Consider the following 6,000-nt stretch of genomic DNA (forward strand, 5'->3'; position numbering starts at 1 on the left):
ACTGTATGTGCCAGGATACAGATCGCCCCCTAGAGGTGACAGCAGCTGTACTGTATGTGCCTGGATACAGATCACCCCCTAGTGGTAACAGCAGCTGTACAGTATGTGCCAGGATACAGATCGCCCCCTAGTGGTGACATCACACATCTCCAGCTGTGGTGCCCTAGATGCGGTGCCTTATTCTTAGATCATATAACAGACTCCACTTTCCATCTTTTTATCACATCAGGGAACAGAAGAGACTTTTCCACTGGATTCACCTACTTGGGGAATTACTCACCAGCCACAAATTGCTGTAATAATGTAACGGTTAATAGTAAAGACTTCCCCGTACTTCCCGCTTTTCCGAGGCTTTGTAATAATGTGGTTTTATCTATTTATCCACGGGTTGAGGAGGTGTCTGGTTTTGAAGATGTGACTGTATACTGTATTTAAACGTCATCCGGTCAATTAGAAATTGTGAATCTATTGGAGAAAGCCTCACGGCCTCCTTTCACAATGCAGTCAGGTAACTAAGAGTATTCCGTGATACGAAATGTCAGGAAATGTACAAAACGTAACCACCATACCGTGCACCAAGAATGGGGCGAAGCTGCTTAATGATGTTCCTATTCGTGGTGTCTCCGAGATTTACTTCTAAGTGATGTTCCGTACTAAAGATAATATTTTCTCCTTTCAAAAGGAGGATTCAGGCGGAACTGTCATGTGACCTTACCTTATGGCCTCCAGTATGGAATATAGTGTGTATATTGGCTCAAAAATATCAGAAATATGAACTGTGATCATGTCAAATCCTCGCTGCTGTCCTTTCCGCTATGTTACAGCTGTTTAAAGTAAGTAGCAAGTGACTTTGCCCCTTGCTTATTATCTTTTAATGATATTGAAATGTTTGACGATGCAAATACAGGCATAACACAATCTTATACCACAAAACTCCACATAGAAGTAGTAATATGGTTTGTAGATGCTTGTCTGACCCAAAAAAGTGATACATTGTAGGTGAGATCTGATGTGCCAGTCATAAGAAATCTTCCATGAAACCAAATGTCAGTCAGGCTGTAAATATCATTGCAGAGAGTAAGAAGCCGTCATGTGCATGGACATGAGGAACAACGCTATTTCTGGCCATTATATAACTTGTATTCTGCATTTTCACCAGTTTCTCCTCGGTAGATTCTTTCTCTAATTTTCAGTTGTCTCAGAGGTAGTGGGTGTAGAGGAGCTGCTATAGTGTCTCCCATACACAGCACACACAGACATGAGGGAATCCTGCTCTCTTGTCTCTATGTAGCAAATGTTTAAAATTACCAGCAGCACTGAGAAGTGTTGCTGTGAATCCATCATTGGGGTGAGATAAAGCACAAACAAAATAGCAACAGCTTCATAGAAGATTTTATATGGCAGTAACGAGCAGTGTATCTGTGAAACCAGAGGAGAAGAGCAAATGAGACACTTAACAGAAAGGATCCTGGAGGACATTATACAGCAGTGCTAAGCAGTGTGGCTGTAAATTCAGCACTGAGGTGAGACAAAAAAAGCAGCATAAGGAATCTGTGTGTGTCCCTCTATCTCGGTCTCCTACTATGCTTCTTCATCCTCTTTCCCCTCTTTTTCCATACAATTCAAAAGGCAGCTGTAATCTGACTCATCAGTGACCTTATAATCCATCTTGTCCTCAGAAGGATGGATTTTATCAGTACTTTAGAGTAAATAATAAAATCAGGAGGCAGAGAAGTGTCTCATAAGTGGAGAAAGAAGAATATTTCTCTGATATATGTTGCAAAATGTCATTTGTTCAGTTTATTTCTGCAAAGTTTATTGAACTAACAGGGACTATGTAAGTTTTAAGTTAGAGCTGAGAATCCTTTGCATCTCGGCTAATGTCGCTTAAGATGGCAGATGATTCTCATGATCCGCGATGTGGTAAATTCTGTGACGTTAATGTAATAATTTGGCCCTTGCTCCTACATCACCTTTTTTCCAGCCGATGGAGAAGCAGGGACGCAGGTATGTGCGACAGGGACAAGGACGGATAAAATAATGAGCAGCTACAAACCAAGCGCTACTGACCAACTGGAGCAAAGAATAGAAGAAATGCAATTAAAATGGGACGGAGGTAATTATGGTTCTGTCCTCATGTCCATATTCAGTGCTAAAGACGCAGATACATATATACACTGTCCGCTGCACACAGGGAATCCAGGAATGGAGGGAAGGAAGAGGAGAGAACAGATAATGCTGTATACATCATCCTGACTGAAGCATCCAAGGAAAAGGAGACAAAGAAAGATAGAAAAAGGAATTGATGAGAAAAAGTTTGCAAAAAAGAACTGAACAATACATAGAGAAAAACAATAGATTGATGCGAGAAAGAAAAAGAAGGAAAGAAGAGAAAAAAGATAAACATATAGATATGAGAGTGATAGAAAATAGATAGATAGATAATATATAAATGGATAATAGATAGATAGATAATAGCTAGACAGATGATCATAGATTGATGTATCCCCACTTACATGAGTTGATATTTCCAGACATCCACCCTGTCATTATTACCATAAGATGATGTATGAGTTCAGCCTAAATTAGAAATAGTTGCTGATTTCTATCTGCGCTGCCTCATGCCCAAAACTTCTAATAATTAAATATCTCAGCATGCCACTTCCAGGTATTATGGAGTGCTGCTGGGTTTTGTTTATAGCCCCCTAACATTTAGGATGTGACTGGACGTATATATCGGACCCACGATGCAGATTGCTGCATTCTCCAGCTGCGTATCATAAGAATTAATTGCAAGACGCAGCACAATACAATTTGTGCAGAACAGATGATTTACTGTGTGTATGTTGTGAAAATACAGTATCTCGTTTAATTATCTTTTTGTAGATACAGAACCTGCTGCTCAAAATTCCTGTTTTGACAGAAAAGTTCTCAGGTGATGAAATGATAATGAACAATACTGTAAGAAAACAATGAAAGTGAATATAGACAAACAGCCAAAGCATTAGGCTAATTAATCAAAGTATTCAGTGAAGCCTACCATTCACACACAGCGGTGACATCACTGAGAATGCAGCCTATCCATTCACTACAGAGCGGTGACATCACTGAGAATGCAGCCTATCCATTCACACACAGCGGTGACATCACTGAGAATGCAGCCTATCCATTCACTAGCGAGCGGTGACATCACTGAGAATGCAGCCTATCCATTCACTACAGAGCGGTGACATCACTGAGAATGCAGCCTATCCATCAATAGAGAGCGGTGACATCACTGAGAATGCAGCCTATCCATCACTAGAGAGCGGTGACATCACTGAGAATGCAGCCTATCATCACTAGAGAGCAGTGACATCACTGAGAATGCAGCCTATCCATCACTAGAGAGCAGTGACATCACTGAGAATGCAGCCTATCCATCACTAGAGAGCGGTGACATCACTGAGAATGCAGCCTATCCATCACTAAAGAGCAGTGACATCACTGAGAATGCAGCCTATCCATCACTAGAGAGCGGTGACATCACTGAGAATGCAGCCTATCCATCAATAGAGAGCGGTGACATCACTGAGAATGCAGCCTATCCATCACTAGAGAGCGGTGACATCACTGAGAATGCAGCCTATCATCACTAGAGAGCAGTGACATCACTGAGAATGCAGCCTATCCATCACTAGAGAGCAGTGACATCACTGAGAATGCAGCCAATCCATCACTAGAGAGCGGTGACATCACTGAGAATGCAGCCTATCCATCACTAGAGAGCGGTGACATCACTGAGAATGCAGCCTATTCATTCACTAGAAAGCGGTGACATCACTGAGAATGCAGCCTATCCATCACTAGAGAGTGGTGACATCACTGAGAATGCAGCCTATCCATCACTAGAGAGCGGTGACATCACTGAGAATGCAGCCTATCCATCACTAGAGAGCGGTGACATCACTGAGAATGCAGCCTATCCATCACTAGAGAGCGGTGACATCACTGAGAATGCAGCCTATCCATCACTAGAGAGCGGTGACATCACTGAGAATGCAGCCTATCCATCAATAGAGAGCGGTGACATCACTGAGAATGCAGCCTATCCATCACTAGAGAGCAGTGATATCACTGAGAATGCAGCCTATCCATCACTAGAGAGCGGTGACATCACTGAGAATGCAGCCTATCCACCACAAGAGAGCGGTGACATCACTGAGAATACAGCCTATCCATCCCTAGAGAGCGGTGACATCACTGAGAATGCAGCCTATCCATCAATAGAGAGCGGTGACATCACTGAGAATGCAGCCTATCCATCACTAGAGAGCAGTGACATCACTGAGAATGCAGCCTATCCATCACTAGAGAGCGGTGACATCACTGAGAATGCAGCCTATCCATCACTAGAGAGCGGTGACATCACTGAGAAAGCAGCCTATCCATCACTAGAGAGCGGTGACATCACTGAGAATGCCTCCTATCCATACACTAGAGAGCGGTGACATCACTGAGAATGCAGCCTATCCATCACTAGAGAGCGGTGACATCACTGAGAATGCAGCTTATCCATCACTAGAGAGCGGTGACATCACTGAGAATGCAGCCTATCCATCACTAGAGAGTGTTGCCATCACTGAGAATGCAGCCTATCCATTCACTAGAGAGCGGTGACATCACTGAGAATACAGCCTATCCATCACTAGAGAGCGGTGACATCACTGAGAATGCAGCCTATCCATCACTAGAGAACGGTGACATCACTGAGAATGCAGCCTATCCATTCACTAGAGAGTGTTGCCATCACTGAGAATGCAGCCTATCCATTCACTAGAGAGCAGTGACATCACTGAGAATACAGCCTATCCATCACTAGAGAGCGGTGACATCACTGAGAATGCAGCCTATCCATCACTAGAGAGTGGTGACATCACTGAGAATGCAGCCTATCCATCACTAGAGAGCAGTGGCATCACTGAGAATGCAGCCTATCCATCACTAGAGAGCGGTGACATCACTGAGAATACAGCCTATCACTAGAGAGCAGTGACATCACTGAGAATGCAGCCTATCCATCACTAGAGAGCGGTGACATCACTGAGAATGCAGCCTATCCATCACTAGAGAGCGGTGACATCACTGAGAATGCAGCCTATCCATCACTAGAGAGCGGTGACAACACTGAGAATGCAGCCTATCCATCACTAGATAGCGGTGACATCACTGAGAATGCAGCCTATCCATCACTAGAGAGCGGTGACATCACTGAGAATGCAGCCTATCCATTCACTAGAGAGCGGTGACATCCCTGAGAATGCAGCCTATCCATCACTAGAGAGCGGTGACATCACTGAGAAAGCAGCCTATCCATCACTAGAGAGCGGTGACATCACTGAGAATGCAGCCTATCCATCACTAGAGAGCGGTGACATCACTGAGAATGCAGCCTATCCATCACTAGAGAGCGGTGACATCACTGAGAATGCAGCCTATCCATTCACTAGAGAGCGGTGACATCCCTGAGAATGCAGCCTATCCATCACTAGAGAGCGGTGACATCACTGAGAATGCAGCCTATCCATCACTAGAGAGCGGTGACATCACTGAGAATGCAGCCTATCCATTCACTAGAGAGCGGTGACATTACTGAGAATGCAGCCTATCCATCACTAGAGAGCGGTGACATCACTGAGAATGCAGCCTATCCATCACTAGAGAACGGTGACATCACTGAGAATGCAGCCTATCCATTCACTAGAGAGCGGTGACATCACTGAGAATACAGCCTATCCATCACTAGAGAGCGGTGACATCACTGAGAATGCAGCCTATCCATCACTAGAGAGCGGTGACATCACTGAGAATGCAGCCTATCCATTCACTAGAGAGTGGTGACATCACTGAGAATGCAGCCTATCCATCACTAGAGAGCAGTGGCATCACTGAGAATGCAGCCTATCCATCACTAGAGAGCGGTGACATCACTGAGAATACAGCCTATCACTAGAGAGCGGT

The sequence above is a fragment of the Dendrobates tinctorius genome, unplaced genomic scaffold, assembly GCF_039654945.1.
Source record: "Dendrobates tinctorius isolate UK_male_01 unplaced genomic scaffold, ASM3965494v1 ptg000054l, whole genome shotgun sequence".
Taxonomy (NCBI): domain Eukaryota; kingdom Metazoa; phylum Chordata; class Amphibia; order Anura; family Dendrobatidae; genus Dendrobates; species Dendrobates tinctorius.